Raw genomic sequence first — 18250 nt, forward strand, 5'->3', positions numbered from 1 at the left:
TCAGTGGATAGCGTGTCAACCTGCAGAATAAATGGTCCCGGTTCAATTCCGGTCAAGGACACATGACCGGGTTGCAGGCTCCAACCCCAGTGTGGGGTGTCCAGGAGGCAGCCAATCAATGATTCTCTCTCATCATTGATATTTCTATCTCTCTCTCTCTCTTCCTTCCTCTCTGAAATCAATAAAAATATATTTTTAAAAAATACTTCATGTTCTTCTTTGAATTATATTCACCTACATATACATTTTCAACAGGGTTCTTTAAATAATGTGAATTATCGTAAAAACATTTAAAAATCTTATTCAATTTTAAAATATGGTTTAACACTATTCAGGAAAACACATTATAGACAGACAGATATACAGATAGATAGATATAGATATTGATTTCAAAGAAGAAGGGAGAGGGAGAGAGAGAGAAACATTTAGGGAACTCTTGCCTTGCCAAATTGAGATTTCCATCTCTAAAGGGCATAGCAATGGGAGATCTTCATCTCTAAGTAGCAATACCATGAGCTGTCAACAGGAAACAAGGTGAGTGTACAAATTCACCCTGTGGAACTTCAGAGGGCCTATACAACATTTTTTTTTCTAGGGTACAGATGAGGGGGGAAATATATTATATCCTACTTATGTCACTCTTAAGTCAGCTTTTCCAATTCAAGGGTGAGGAAGGCTCGCCTAGAAACCACAACTGGAGCAAGGCAGCTTTCCTATATTCTGGGGATGGATACCATTTCTCCTCCCATGGGGCTAGTCCCTGCAGAGGGTCCCTGCTGGCTGTATACTCAGAGCCCCAGCCAGGGGATGGCCTCCCACACACTCCACAAGCAAGTCCTTCCTTCCTTCGCCCAACAGGCAAAGGATGGACATCTAAAACTCCTTGTTACCACACGGCACGTTAAGACACGTGCACTGTGCATCACGTTTGCAGGGACATAATTTTCAAAACCCACTAGTCCATCACGCAAAAGAAAATTGGACAGAAGCTTCATAAAAAGCTGATATACGGCAGCTTGTGTGACAGTAAGAATATATGGAAACTGTCATTGAGATCCTGGAAATAGGTGTGAAAAATACATGCTTAATATGGTTACAGCAATACGGAGTTGAGCAAATACTTGGGAGAATGTGCAATGTTGCCAATTACTCCTAGATCATCTAAGAACCACAAAGCAGAGACACTTTCAGCTCTAACGAAACACAGATGTCTTATCCCCCCAGCCAGGCCACAGCGCAGGGCGGCTAACCAGTGATAACCCAGCAACAGTAGCTACTGTTCAGAGCCGACCCCTAGGCAGCAACCGATAAGACAGAGAGGAGGAGAAAATATTTTAATGGCAGTATGAAAATCTGAAAATACATCAATCACAGGATTTTCATTTCTTATTTCAAAAAAAAAAACGTGTGTTAAAAATCCAGCTGTGTTCCCCGGCGCCGAGGCCCATGGTGCACCTCACTGCTCCGTCAGGCCGTCAGGTGGCACCTCACAGAGGAACCGGTGATGGGAATTCTGTTCACTTAGGAATTCCTCTGTTCCTTTCTTAACCGTGGTAACTTGAATTTGTAAATTCAACATGAAGGCAATCTCTTTTCATTCCATCAAAGCCAGTACTCACACAGTCAATGCAATTAAGTGAGCAGATCTACCGAACACCCACTCTTTGTAAGGCATCGTGCAATGCAAGGCCAAGCGTGCAAGACTGGATGTGACTTCAGCCCTGACTTTAAGGAGATGAGTGCACACATACACCACATATACACATGCATACATCCACACACACACACACACATCACACACACACACATCACACATGCATACAAATATACACTCACATATACACATATACACAAGTGTACGCATATACACCCAGACACACACATTACATAGGTACATGCACACTATACACACACAGACACCAAACACATCTATCTATATATATAAAAGCCTAAGCAACCGCTTGACTGAACAACCAGAATGACCAGTTGACCAGTTGCTATGACGTGCACTGACCACCAGGGGTCAGACGCTCAATGCAGGTGCTGCCCCCTGGTGGTCAGTGCACTCCCACAGTGGGAGCGCTGCTCAGCTAACCCACAGGGCCAGACGCAGGGCTCATGGCTGGCCAGGGCCAGACGCAGGGCTCATGGCTGGCAAGTGCCACTGTGGTGGCATGAGCCACTCCCAATCGGGACTGACTGGGTGCGAGCCCATGGCAGGTGCAGGGGGGCCGGGATGAGCAGGAGCAGCAGGCAGGAGTGGCAGGCGGTGTTGGACTGCCAGTTTTGGCCCGATACCCGCAGGCTATGCCAAGGGACCCCACCAGTGCACAAATCTATGCATCGGGCCTCTAGTATACATATAAAACACCACACATCAATACACATACCACACAAAACATTCACATACCACATACATGCATAAACACACACATGCAGACCATATGAACATATAGGCATGCACAGACATGCACACATACAGATATACATACATGTCACACATATTCACATATACCACATATGTATGCACACATCCACGTGTCTATACAAATACACATATGCACATACCATGCATATACAGAAATACGCATATGCAGAAAGCTATGCACATATCCATACTTACACATGCATACACATACTATACACTCTCTGATTTACCCATGAAGAGCAAGAGCTGTCTTGTTAATGACATAGAGAACTGAAAGAGATTGTGGAGCACTTTCACTTGGGGTCACACTTCCAATCTCTAGAAAAACCGAGAGTCCTCCTGTCCACCATTTCCGCATTCTCACAATCCATCCACACATTCCATTGTTTTAGTGACAGTCCACACACTAGGCAAATTTTTTAAATTTAGAAAACTATCTCCGCTTTAGTAGGAATACAACAATCCTGTACCATCCCAACCGAGGGAGCCCAGTGCAAAGAGGCACGATGGTTTGTGAAGTCTTCCACTTACTACCAAACGGTAGGCAGTTCCCTAAGACACTGTCACACCGAAGCACCCTGGGGCCCAGGCAGAGAAGGATGCCAGGCGGCAGCTGTGTGGGAGCAAGGCTGGCTGCCCTGGCATACAACTGGAGAAGAAGTAGCCCGAGCAGACCTGGGGCCACACTGGAGTGACACCTGTGGGGCACACCAGAGGCCCTGGGAGGCTTTTGCCAACACAGATGTAGAGACTTAATGAACACACCCAGTAGACTGTCTGCCCCATCTCTCAATGGGGACAAAAGAATTACTGTGGAGTTGAAAAGAATTTCTAAGCTCTACCAAATCCTAGTATTCTCACAGCAGCCTCTTTGAAAGAAAGTAGAGAAAAATGTCAGTGTGAACACAGAATTCACTTCATTGCCATCACACCAGTCCCTGATTATTACCCTCTTCTCAGCCACATTAACACAGGAACATCCATGGCTCTGTGGTTAAAAAAAAAAAAAAAAAAAGTCCAATGTATTCTTCCCCCACACACACGAAAAAATCCCAAACCTATGTGAAGTGGGGAGGAAAGTCCGTCATTGTTGCCACCACTCAATGCACAGAACACAAATGGAAAATAAATTCTGTGAAGCCTGTTGATATTTTGAAATACACAACAGTGAGAATCTGTTTAAATTTTGCCTCATCTGTACACTAAATGTCCATGCTGGCAGAGCAGCTTTGTGTAGCACAACCCCCACTACTCAAAGTGGAGCCCCAAGGCCAGGGGCACCCGTCCTCAGGGAGCATGCTAGAAATGCAGAATCTCGGGCCCACCCCGGAACCACTGGCTCAGGACCTGCGGTTCTACAGAACCCCAGATGCTCTGGCTGTACCGTTAGGTAGGAGAAGCAGCGACATAAACACTCAAGTACAACCAAGACAAAAAAGTCACCTCTTGTAGTTTACTTCTTCAAACTATGGATTATCATTTCTGTCATTATTGAAGCTAGTGATGGCTGGAATTCCTTGGCTAACAGAAAGGTCTCAATGTAATTAATCTGTGAAATGGTGAATTTTTGTGCATCATTACGGTTTACCAAAAATTTCCCTTACGAAGAAAATGTCACAAAAGAACCTAGTAGCCACTGTACCTTACCAAGAGCTGATTCCCTCCAATCTGGTTTCCTGTAACCATAGCAACTCAAATTTGCATCCTTAGAACACACACACAAAAAAGCGAACAACACAGAGTTTTCTCCCTTCTGGTCATGGTTTGTGGTAGCAACAGGTGAGAAAGGTCAAGAGAAGCAATATTTGCATCATCCCATGAAAAAGAAACATAACAAGTAACTATGGCAACCAGACAAAAACTTCAAAAATGACTTGAAATTTACAAAGGGCAGAGCAACTCTGTTTTACTCACACACACAAAAGTAACAATAATTATAGGCAAATCCGCTGAAATGTTTCCCAGAAATAGGTGAATTTGCAGAAGATAATCACACACACTTCCTACGCAGGCCCCACGAGGGATTGTTTATTTACTGTGGAAGTGTTAAATTGCATGTTTGTACAATTGGGTTACTTAGGTGGCATTTTAAATCTAGATCTTCTTGCAGTCTGAAGATAAAATGGGCCCTTTCTTGCATCAGCTAATTCCTTAGGAGAAAGGCTTATTCTCTAGGAGGTGAATTAACTCCTAAAATTCAGTAAGGTGGCATCTCATCAATTTTCGAGACTCAAGAAATTCATGTAAGTACTTCTACAATATCTAATGCTCACCTAAAAAAAGATGAATGATCAAGGATACTGCCTATTGTACATTTGCTACACTGGTCCTCTCTATGTTTCTGATGTAAGCAAAGTTTTTATTGGTTTTTTAGAGAGAAAGAGGGAAAGGGATAGAGAGATAGAAACATCGATGAGAGAGAAACATCATCAATCAGTTGCCCCCTGCACATCCTCTCCTGGGGATAGAGCCCGCAATCCCAGCATGTGCCCTGACCAGGAATCAAACCAGTGATCTCTTGGTTCATGGGTCAACACTCAACCACTGAGCCATGCTGGCCAGGCTCACCTTATACATCATTTATAGGGACAAAATAAAGGAAGAAAACTTGAACTACTAATGCCAACCCACCCCCTGCCTAGAGGCGAGCATCCAGCTCTGCTGCCACGGCAACTCCCCCATGTGTTGCTGCAGGTCCTCCTATTAATCAATGTGATGCGCTCTCCCTCATTTTCAGATCAGAAATTACTTACTCCCTATTCAGACCAGCTTGAGCACTGCCTGGTGCTTAATGGATATCCACAGGAGAAAATGACTGCTCTATTAAAAAAAGAGAGAAGATACTGAATCACAACAGAAGGGAGTAAACAGGAAATTTTTACATGAGTCTCAAGGATACTTTTATAGGCCAGAATGACATGTTTATTGTTCACCTATTTTTTTTTTTTATTCCACACCAGAACAGAAAATATTTTTTGAGCTTGATAAATGAAGGCTCCTTTGGGGGCACCTGCTCTTTGAATTACCACTCTTAGGGTCCCATTAATAACTCTGGCATATTAGAAAGTCATAAATACAACTTTGAGCTCTATTCTTCCTAGCATATTAATATGAGTTTTTACCTTATTTTGTGTGTTTGTGTTTGGTTTTCCTTCTTTCTCTTTAAGAAACCTGTCTTTAAGCACTGACGGAGCCCCTGTGCAAACAAAAGCTGACACTGTTTGCAGAGACCCCCCTGGTTGTGACTTTTTTAAAAGTGAGTGTCCCACTTTCAACAAAAATCTAAAAGGAACTCTAAAAGATTTTCAAAATTAAATGTTTGCATTCCATGGTGTGCATAGGACATTGCTGATGGATTAACTAGAAAAAGAAAAAGAGCTTTAAGTCCAATACTGTTTTATTATGTGGCTTCAGCCAGGACAAGGCCCCTGAACTTTCCACTGTTCCACTCCATGTTTACGAAGTGAGAAAAAGCCTTCCATCCCCACAGTGCAAAAACAACCAAACTCGCTGCTATAACCATCCCAGCGTCATTGTGAGTTGTGTTAATGCTCTCATTTGCTCATTTATTTGCTCCAACCGCATAATTAATGCTGAAAGAAGCCTTAGGGGTTTGCCACTGAGCACCCTATGTCTTTGTAGAAGGAAAAACTCCTTAGCTATGTTCCCAATCGCCATGCATGTACTGATGCCAAGAACTAGCAAAGCAGAACTACCAGCTATCACCAACTCCTAACAATTAAATGCACAGACCACAGGGCGCAGATTCAGGGGTGGGCAAACTTTTTGACTTGAGGGCCACAATGGGTTCTTAAACTGGACTGGAGGGCCGGAACAAAAGCATGGATGGAGTGTTTGTGTGAACTAATATAAATTCAAAGTAAACATCATTACATAAAAGGGTATGGTCTTTTTTTTCAATAGTTTTATTCATTTCAAGCGGGCTGTAGTTTGCCCACGGCTGTAGCCTAGGGCCTCGTCAGGACCAGCACAGGCGGATTTCTCAGGCCTGTAACTCTCTTGTGTTTCCGTGCATTCTGTGCCATCATCATTATGTTCTAATACATCATCTATCACATCTATTACATCACCCTTCCTTTTGTTGTCGCGGCATACTTCTGATTAATTCTGACGCATTTCCCTGATTGAAACCCATTTTAATCCCCATAGACAAAGCGTTTCTGCAAATACTCTCACAACACTTACAGCAACCAGAAGTGCAGACCCTTAGGAAAAAAAAGTGTTAGAGTAAAAGAGTGCCCCTGAACCCCACAATTCTCAGAATATGTTTGTGAGAAAGGCTGGCAGAAAAAAAGCCAAGCATAAGTGCTACTACTACCTGGCCCATCACTGTGGCCACGCATCTGTCTTTATTCATCCCAGATTGGAACCTGCAGTGTTGAGAGGACTGTGGTCTGAATGCTGTGGCCTTTCTCCTACAAATCATTCACTCATTCATTTGTTCATTCAATATTTTTTGAGCACCTATTATGTGTCAGGCACTGTTGTAGGGACTAAGCATACAGTGAACAAAGCAGGCTCTCCGACCTCCTGCAGCCTGCCCTCTAGGGAGGAGACATCAACCAAGCAGACAAACCGACACAGGGTGCCCCTGGTGCAGGACAGAGCCAGACAAAACATAGCATCAGTAGGTGGGGCAAGTTCTGAGGGGTGGAGAGCCAGAGGGGCTTGGGCAGTGAGTGGGAAGGGGAAGCACACGGTAGGCCTCACTTAGGGCCTCGGACCCGACTAGACATTGGATTGGTATGTTTATTGCCTATTTTATCCTGTTGCAGGCAGGTGATCAAGGTCAACATCACCAATGATGAGTCCTGCTGATGGCATGTGCCCTTGATACAATGTGATAAGGGCACTACCTCCTTGTGGTCTCCTTCCCCCAAACCAGCAACTACTGTCTGGTCCAGCCGTGGGCAAACTATGGCCCGCGGGCCGGATCCGGCCCATTTGAAATGAATAAAACTATTGAAAAAAAAGACCGTACCCTTTTATGTAATGATGTTTACTTGGAACTTATATTAGTTCACACAAACACTCCATCCATGCTTTTGTTCCGGCCCTCCGGTCCAGTTTAAGAACCCATTGTGGCCCTCGAGTCAAAAAGTTTGCCCACCCCTGGCTAGTCCCAAGAAACATCAAACACACTCAAACTGAGGACATTTTAAATACCTGACCCATACTTGTCAAACCTCCCAAGGTCATCTGAGAGAAAGCCTGGGACACTGTCACAGTGACGATTAGCCTAAGGAGACATGACAACTACATGGAAAGTGGAATTCTGGATGGAGTCCCAGAACAGAGACAGGACATGAGGGAAACGCTGAGGAAGTCCAAATAAAGTACAGACTGTAGTTAATAATGATGTATTAGTGTTGTTTTCTCGTTGTGACCCATGTACCACACTAAGATAAGATGTTAACTGGTCGTCTGGACGCATGACATATGGAAACTCTCTGTACTATCTTGGCAACGTTTCCATAAATTTAAACTATCCTAAAATTTTTTTAAAAGTTGATTTTGTTAAAAATATGAAATGCTCCTCTGTTCAGATAATAGTGATGCTGGAAGACAAACTAAAATAAAAAATAATGAAGATTATGTAACAACTTACCAGTCGAGGTTAATTATTCAGGATTTATCGCCTCTCAGCATAGCCCTGCTAAGTAGTTTATCAGATCTATTGGAACCCTCAAAGCTAGCCCATTCCATTCCTACATGACTCTAAATTATGAAGTGCCCCCACTCTTTCCCCTGGGGCACAAATGACAAGAAAACCTCCCTTCCTTTCAACAGCCCTTCAAGTCTTTATTTATGGCAAGTGCTTTTCCATTCAAGTACTTCCTTCCCTTTGCTGGCTTCTGAGGGAACTGCACTTACTGTGAGTGTCCCCCTGTCACTGGTGTGTCTGCTTGTCACGATCTCCAGGGAGAAGGCCTGGCATTTTCCAGGGAGAAGGCCACGGGTGAGAAAACCAGCTTGATATCGAAATAGGGTCACAAATATGAGGAGATGCTCAGGTAGGGCTGCTGCCACACCTGTCCCCGGGCCCCTCCTTCTCCGTCTCTATATAAGAAGCTTCATCTACAAAGACTGCACCTTCTCAGCTGACCGCACTTCTTCCTTGGGTACTTTCCCAGCTCAACACCATCTCTACACCCACGGATTATTCTTTCAAGAATGCTGATAACTTCTAAGGAGACAAGCACGATCAGGCTAATGTAATAAATGACGCCATACCTCTGGAGCAGCCAGGCTATATGGAGGAGAGAGAAAATGAGGGAAAGGCCGTGGGCCCTGTGCAAACAATGGGGGGTGAGTCTCCAAGGATGCCTCACTCTCCTGAAGGCTTGATTCCTGGACTTCCGAAACTAACTAGTTTTATCTGGAAAGTTACACCAAGCCTTGGAGGTTCTTGATAACTGTGGAATTAATAGTTAGCAAAGTGAAAAATCTCCTGAGTTTAGCCTCCAACAGCAGCCCTAATACAACCCAGCTTCTCCCTTTTATGTTTTAGTTGTGGAATTTCTTCAAAGTTCTTGATCGAATTGGTCTTCAACTGAAACCGAATTCCCGCAGCCTCTTATGTAGTGAGGACGGACGCAGCTGCTCTTACTTAAACGGTTTCACAGAGGTAATCTTTTTTCTTTTCCAAACTCAATATGCACATGCATATTTTGAGCTTAAGACAGACAAAAATATAAGCAATTTTATAAGATAAAGCAATTAGTAAGTGATTTACACAGCTAATAGAAGTGTTTAAAATCTATTATAAGCTAAAGAAGTGTTTTCTGTATTTAGATAAAATGGGAATTAGTTCTTCCAATCAAGAGAAAAATGAAATTGGAAAATGAAACCTACATCAGAGAACTATGTTACTTGCCAGACTGAGCCCCCAAAAGAACAATATGATCTGAGTAGAAGAACAGAAAAAAATCAGTGGCTGTGGACCGCTATTTCAGATGTTTGAATGCTGTGCCCTTTTCCAGAGTCTTCTCCTTATGTTAGAGATCTAAGTTCCTGTATCTCATCTTTCTTAGAAGGTGGTTTCAATTTCTAAAATGACAAACTTAATCATGCTTATAAATCCCATAAAATACTATAGGCACTATAAATATTTATAAAGTGAGAAACATCATAGCATATTTTCAAATCTTACTGTCATCACAGCCTCTGTATATTGTGTAAAATTGTTCACAAAAGCTCAGAAATCAAAGCCATTAAACACAATCTAAGAGTCTAAGTTATCATACAAATATACAAAAAGATAAAAAGAGGAACCAAAGGGAAGGTGACATGAGTCAGTGTTTCAGCAGGAACTTATCATCAAATATCACATAATAATCCCCTCTTGGGTGAACTCCCTTTTGTCAATAATTGGTCTGGAAGAAGCTCACAGTTAAATTAACATCACCAAATGTCTATTAAGCACTTGAAAACTTAGCTCTCCATTCTAGATCCAAAGCAAATAACCATCCCCAGAGGCAGAAAGGTCTCTGTAGACCTGGGGGCTTCTGTTCAGGATGTCACAGGTACATCTCCAGCACCAGGCATCTGCACCCTCCCCCATGGATGATGCACTGGGTTGGATAGTGGAATGGTGTTCCTCTCCCCTCCCCCAAAATTTATGTCCACCTGGAACCTTAGAATGTGATGTTATTTGAAAAAAAGTTGTTTGCAGATGTATTTAGTTAAATTAAGATGAGCTCATAGTGGATTAGTGTGGGACCTAATCCAATGACTGGTGTCCTTATAACAAGAGACACAAGGACACACTCGGGGGAACCCCACATAATGACTGAGGTAGAGCCTGTCTACAGCCAAGGAACACTAACAACTTCAGGCAACCACAGGGGGCTAGGAAGAGACATGGGTCAGATTCTCCCTCAGAGCCTCCAGAGGGAACCAACTCTGCCAACACCTTGATCTCAGACTTCTAGCCTCCAGAACTGAGAGAAAGTAAAATTCTACTGCGTGAAGCCACCAAGTATGTCTACGACAGCCCTAGGAAACAAATGCAGATGGCAACAACCACAACTATAATGAAAATCCCCTTGGTCACAATATAAGGACTCAGCAAATTCTCAACCACTATTAATGCAGTCATACATATACATAAACACATTTTATGGCAACTGAGAGAATATTTAATAAACTGTAAGGTTTCTTCCAGTGAAGAAATTTTGTGTTTAATGTTGTGCACTTCAGTCTTATCATAAATATATATTAATTGGATGCCCAAATATTTAAGGTTTTGACTTACACATCATGGGAAGCTAAAATCAAGCCAAAGAAAAGAAAGGGAGAATGGGGAGAAAGAGATTCAGATGCCGTTGGGGTAGAAATAAGACACACATCCAGAGGGTAAAGAGATTTACAACAAAGTATATGATATAATCGCTTAAATCATAAAAGTGTCAGTTGACCATGTTTGAACTACAACAATAACTATTTCATATGGTTTAAGGCAGGGGACTAAATCTGATCCTCGACCTGCTTGTGTAAATAAAGTTTTATTGAAACACAGTCATGCCCATTCTTTTGCATACTGCCAATGGCTGCTTTCACGCTACAACAGCACAACTGACTAGCCATGACTAAGATCACATGGCCCTCAGAGCCTAAAATGTTTACCACTTGGCTCCTCACAAGAAAACTTTGTCATCCTTTGTTTTAACCTAATATTTACATCAAATGACTGTCAGTGACAGCAAAGGCAACAGAATTCTAGAAGCAGGAGAGATCAGGGCAATGTGTCCCCTGAGAGCCCGACTTCAGCTGGGACCTAAGGAAGAGCTAGATTCTGAGCCAGAGGGGACAAGGACTCTGCAGGGGTTGATGGAATGACAACAGATCCCAAATGCCAGCAGCAGCCCAGTCACTGGACATCCAAAAATGTCCCCCTGCTTCAGGGCACTGTCTTGGCTGAGACCCCCGGGTGAAGTGAAATTAAAATGAGAAAAGTCTGGTTCGGCTTTCAGAGAGGCCAACTTTCCTTGAACACCAGAACTTCCAGTCTAAGAAATGCTATCCTTTTAGTTTAGCAGGAATCAATAGAAGTTCAGGACAAAAGTAAAATAAAATTGTTTTATTAGGAAAATTAAATTCTATAGATGTAAAATAATTGAATCGAGAGCAAAAATTACATTATTTAGAATATCTATGTCGCTCTTTGTAGGGTCACATCATAAAGATTAATTAATTACTGCAATGATTGCAGTAATTATAGTTTAAAGAACTAGGGGAAGTTTCAGACATTTGGAAACCTACTTGGGGATTATTATCAAAATGAGCATTTCTTCCTCATTAATAAGCCACACACTTCAGCCAAAATACGACCAGCTGTAAAGCTTGTATTGCACATTGAGTTGGAAAAGCCTTGCTACCAAAGGCTTCCCCAGGAGACAGAAATGCTGACAAGAGGAGGGAGTCTGTCTGAGCTGGGAGAGTCTCCTCCTTTCCATTCTTGTCAATTACCCATAAGCACACTAACAACCAGTGATGACATTCATTTAAGTTTAGGATTAAGCTAGGAAGCCAAGTGGGATGTGTGTATATAAACCAGTAGGTAAAGAGAAATGTGTGTGTTTATACATCTAAAATTAAATATACTTTAGACCACATTTATTAGGACTATCCCAGGGTAATAACAGTTTACTGATTTTATCAAAACTAATTCACAGCATACTCCGGTGCCTTTAATTACATAAACCAGCTTTCCACTGCCCAGTGAAGATATCAGCTTACAAAACAAGAATTACCTAGTTTAGGGAGAGAGAGACAGACAGACAGACCCCAAACATAGGTTTTCCCAATTTTCTAGTAGAAATACTGTCAGGCCTTAGTTAAGTTCCAGAGGTGATTTCTTGCCATCAGCACCCGAAGGTCCCAGGAACCCTGGGGCACTTGGCTTCAAGCTGCAAGTCCATGTCCCAGGTTCCATCCTCCCTGGTGGCTGATTTAAGCACAAGATCATATTTCTGATCACATGATCTGCTTCATCCCTCCTGAGCTTTAGGTGACTCAGATTATGGGAGGCTGCCTACCATCAGGACCCGCAGTGACTTCAAGGTAATGCTTCCAGCTGGGAAGCTCCTCCCTGGCATTAGTCAAGACAATACAGTTCTTAACTGCTCACTGCCTCTTTTAGAGCAGGAACAGCCACCACAAAACCAATTGAATATGGATGTAAATGCTAATCATCCTGGAGATGGGGTGTCCAGAGGCCAGGAGGGACAGAGGGTCCTGTTCACCAGGTATCATGGGTATCTGCAGGAGAGTGTAACACCAGTATCATTGAAAAGGAGGAAATACATGGTCAGGGCTAGGGCTAGTCACAGTGGCTCAGCTGGCCTGCTGGGCTGGGAGGAGGGGTCATTTTCCAGGTACCAGAGCCTAAGAGTGGGTTGGGAGGGTGACGGGGGTGAGGGGTTCTGTGGCCTTGGGTGGAAGGAAGCAGCTAGTCCAGGGAGACCCCTCAGGAAATAAGCCCTGCTTCCTCCATGCTCTGCAGGGCAACCAGTGGGAGAAAGCCCACCAGAAAGAAGTAGAGAGCTAGCAAGCCTTGTGCACTCCCTGCAGCTGAACCTCCCCAGTCTGGAGAATGCACCTGAGAGGATCTGCCTGAGCACAGAATATACCCGGCACAGACAGACAGGAAATCACCGACCTTCCCTTTATTTTTCTCTAATGCCAAGAAATATTTGCTTTTATGCAGAGTCAAGCAACAGTGCTCATCCCAGTTTTATTTCTAGCAATTCCACTTTTCCTCCTACCTCCCTTCCAGGACTCTGTGTGGGCATCCTTGTGCAGCTGATCCAGTAGAGGAGCTGCAACAAGTGCACTGTGGGATGTGCCTTTGAGTAGAGGAAGGTGCTCACCCAACAATGGCTCGACTCCAGAGAATTCTGATTCTCTGAATCATCACAACATTAATACCTGCTAACATTTCCAGTGCTCACTATGGAGCAGGCAATTTACATGTATCAACAGTCTCTATCATTCACAGCCTGGCTGCTGTGGCTCAGTTGGCTGGGGCATCATCCCCTACACCAAATGGTGGTGGGTTCGATTCCTAGTCACGGCACATATCCAGGTTACAGGTTTCATCCCCAGGCAGGGTACATGTGGGATGTGGGAGGCAACTAATCTGTGTTTCTCTGTCACATCGATGTTTCTCTTTTCCTCTCTCTCTCTCTCTCTCTCTCTCTCTCTCTCTCTCTCTCTCCCCCCTCCTCTCTCTAAAATCAATTTTTTAAAAAACGGAAAAAAATTCTGGCCCATGTGGCTCAGTGATTGAGTGAACCAGGTGGACACAGTTCAATTCCTGATCAGGGCACATACCTGGTTAGTGGCTTCAATCCCCAGTAGGGGGTGTGCAGGAGTCAGTCAATCAATGATTCTATCTCATCATTGATGTTTCTATCCCTCTCTCCCTCTCTCTTCCCCTCTCTGAAATCAATAAAAATATATTTAAAAAGAAGAGAAAAACCTAATGAGAGGCACTAATCTTACCATTTTAGAATTGAGGAAGGTGAGCTACAAATCTGATCACCTCTATCCAAAACGCTCTCCCATAATCGCTACATTTATACTGCCTTGTAATCATATTGAAACATTTTAGAAGACCTTTATATTTTTTAAGAAATCCTGCAATATTTCTGGTGGCATTAAAAAAATCTACTTGAGTGAAAAAGATCACCCATTTTGTGATTTGTAGGTTGACATTTGCATATTGTACTTCTGAGTACCAGTGTGTTAGCTTCCAAATCCTGTCTTCAGAGAAATGAAGTCAAGTGTGATTGACTTAAGCAAGTGATTACACATTTATTTTGTCAGTTCCAACATACCAGCAGTTTTCAACTCATGGCACACACAAATTAATTACTGAAATTCTGCGGCACACTAAAAAAATATAGTATATTTTTTGCCAATCTGACCAAAAAAAAAAAAACAACTGTATAATTTTGATTCATTCTCACTGAATGGTTATTGTTGTGTTGGCTTTTGTCAATTTTTATTTGACAATCTGTGAGAAAAGAGATCAGTGCCCCTAAGTAATTAGTCTGGTATTGCATGTTTTAAAAATTCTTACAGCATACCAGTTGAAAATCTCTGTGTATACTATGCATAATATGTGTGTGTGTGTGTGTGTGTGTATACTTATTGCTTCCATTTCTTGGCTAGCGTAAATAATGCTGCAATAAACATAGGGGTGCAGATATCTTTTTAAGTTAGTATTTTTGTTTCCTTTAGATAAATATCCAGAACTAGAGTCACTGGATCATAATGCAGTTCTATTTTTAATTTTTTGAGGAATCTCCACACTGTTTTCCCTAGTGGCTACACCAATTCACAATCTCAACCACAATGTATAAGAGTCCCCTTTCTCCATATGCTTTTTTTAAATTTTGTTTTATTGCTTAAAATATTACAAAGAGTAGTACATATGTCTCCTTCCCCCCCCCCCTTGACCTTCCCCCGGCCTCCCCTACCCCCCAGTGTCTTGTGTCCATTGGTTATGCTTATATGCATGCATACAAGTCCTTTGGTTGATCTCTTACCCCTCCCCCCATACCCCCCCCCCAACCTTCCCAGGCCTTCCCGCTGTAGTTTGACAGTCTGTTCAATGCTGCTCTGCCTCTGTATCTATTTTTGTTCATAAGTTTATAATGGTCTTTATATTCCACAAATGAGTGAGATCATGTGGTATTTTTCTTTCATTGACTGGCTTATTTCACTTAGCATAATGCTCTTATCTTTTTTATGATAGTCATTGCAAGAGACGTGAGGTGGTATGGCATTATGGTTTTGATTTACATTTCCCTGAGTATTAGCAATGTTAAGCACCTTTTTATGTACCTATTGCCCATCTGTATGTCTTATTTTGAAAAATGTCTATTCAGATCTTTTGTCCATTCATAATGGGATTATTTGTGGGGTGTTTTGTTTGTTTTGTTGCTATTGAGTTGTATGAGTTCTTTATGTATTTTGAATATTAACCCCTTATCAGATATGTGACTTGCAAATGTACTTCCTCCCATCCCACAGGTTGCCTTTCCATTTTGTTGATGGGTCCCTTTGCTGTACAGACGCTTTTTGGTTTGATGTAGTCCCACTTGTTTATTTCTGCTTTGGCTGCCCTTAAGTAATCTGTGAGATGTAGCGATTTTATTTGCAGATCTTGGTACTTCTGGAAAACCCACACCCAGGCGCCAGGGCAGCCTTCTCTGAGTCTTGAACCTGCTGTAGTGCTGCATGCAGAGGGTTCTGGCTATTCCCGCAGCTTTGAAAGCACAACCAGCTGTCAGCCACACCACCGCCTGAGGAACCTGCTAAGGATGGTGGCCAGGCCCTGGGTGAGAGGAGTTTCCTGCCCATCATTTCCACGCAGTTTAATTAAGCAAAAGCCCTCACAGCCTTCTCTCTGGCTGCCAGGCTTGTCAGCACCTTTCTGAGAGGTCAGGTGCCACTGGCCGGCCCAGGGGGGAGCCTGCCCTTCCCCACCTGCTCCTCCACCAGCTGCACAGCCCCTCCCAGGGGTGTCAGGGGATAGGACTATGGACTTCAGTTCATGGTAAGCTACTGACCTGAAATTGCAGCTAATAAACTACAATTAAAACAAAATAAAGAACGTGAACTCTTTATGCCAGGAATCTTTCAGACATGGACCCAAAGGCCTCTGTTGACGTTATGAAGACATTCACTGAACTGGAGCCAGCATTATATGTTTCTTCCCACTATAAACTAGTAACTTGCTTTCCAATCCTAGCCTCCTCTTGGTATTTCAATCCTCATAAAGTTCCATGGGTATATCTGAAAGGAATTATGAAGTTAGCTTTCAATTTGTCATTCACACTGTTTAAAGCTCTTCGGGTGGGGCCGGGGAGGGGGGTTAACTTGGGAAGTAAAAGTTCGTTGGGGGCAACCTGCTGTATCACTCAGCTCTTCCTCTGCTCCACTCAGATAATCCCTGCTGACACACCCCCTCGGGTCACTGGAACTGGGGCCTTTGGAAGAGTTATCTGAAATCTAAGCACCATGAAACCCTAACAGAGTCACAATCAAACAGACTCAACATAGTATCCAAAGGGCAGGGCGGCCAGTGTGGCCTCTGAAGGAGGAACGTCCAGGAGCCGGCTGGGCAGATAGGCGCTCAGGGGCATCTGCTAGCAGGAGGCACCTCCTCCCACTCCCTGCTGTCTGGATCTCTGCCTTCCCCGGCTTTCTCGGAGTGACTGTTTCCAGAGCTGTGTGTCACATAGGAAAGCCAGCAGCTCTTTCCTACGTGGGTTATACAGAGATAGACCCTGTATTAAAAAAACAACAACAGTGTTCTCACAGGGCTGCAGGTGACGACAGGACAGTCCAGATATCCCATCCCCATTTAGACTGACAGCCATGCTTTTTGGTGTAGAGGTGTTCACGGCTGCAGAGAACTTGATGGGCAATCCTATATCCTATATAATAAAAGGGTAATATGCAAATTGACCCTAATGGCAGAATGACCAGGAACGACCGATCACTATGATGTGCACTGACCACCAGGGGGCAGACGATCAACGCAGGAGCTGCCCCCTGGTGGTCAGTGCGCTCCCACAGCGGGAGCTCCGCTCAGCCACAAGCTGGGCTGATGGCTGCCAGGACAGCGGTGGTGGTAGGAACCTCTCCCGCATCCTCTGCAGCACTAAGGATGTCTGACTGCAGCTTAGGCCTGCTCCCCGCTGTCAAGTGGACATCCCCCAAGGGCTCCCGGGCTGCCAGAGGGATGTCTGACTGCCAGCTTAGGCCCAATCCCCTGGGGAGCGGGCCTAAGCCAGCAGGTGGACATCCCCCGAGGGGTCCTGGACTGTGAGAGGGCACAGGCCAGGCTGAGGGACTCCCTTGAGTGCACGAATTTAGTGCATCAGGCCTCTAGTCATAACATAAACACATATATCTAATTAAACATCCAGAAGGATACAACACTCATAATTAATAGACTCAAGTCTCAAACAACACCCTGGAGCAGTAGGGAGTGCGGGGGGAAGGGGGTGTGCTTCTTTATGATATCCTCTTATTTCAAAAATAAGAATCTCAAATAACGGTCTGACGTTAGGTACCCCGCTGATGATGGCTCAGCTCAGATAAAAGCAGCATTTACGATTCAGAGGAGCTTATGAAAGAATGATCCTTCTGCAGAAGCACACAGTCTACTAGGACTCTTGGCAATCACTCTAAACATGAATGTCCACAAAACACCAGACTCCACACTAAGGAAACAGGTGAGAGGCAGAACGCCCTGACACCGGCAGGGAAGGCTGGTGGGAAGGACACTGAGCATCTTCGTTACCTGACTCGGCCCCCGTTCTCCTTTTCACATCCCAAGGCTACAATGTTGGGAAAGGTCAGCCTCTCTTTATCCTGACTGCACAGTGCACTAGACACTGGAAAAGACGGCCCAGCAATGAAGGTGAAGTAAGCAATTTTGTCCCTAAGAAACGTCACACATTTGGGGCCATGCTAGATAGTGAGCCCCTCATACAGAGGTCTCGGCATCCAGCTCCCAATAAGAAAGGGCTCTCGGTGATTCCACAGAGACACAAGGGACTGCAAACTTCTCTGAGATCCAGAAAAGGAAGCCCGGAACATTCTATCTTTTCCTTCTTCAGCCAGAAGCCATTTCTGGTTTTCAGGCCCTATTTCTTGTAGAGAACCACCTCTGAAGACACCATATTCTGGCTACATGTGCTCTGATGGGTGTGGCTGTGCACAGTGATTGGAGGGTCCTCCCCACAGAGCCATGGCTCAGGGTACTCACCATGTGTC

This window comes from Myotis nattereri, assembly GCF_964212035.1.
Source record: "Myotis nattereri genome assembly, chromosome: 4".
Lineage (NCBI taxonomy): Eukaryota > Metazoa > Chordata > Mammalia > Chiroptera > Vespertilionidae > Myotis > Myotis nattereri.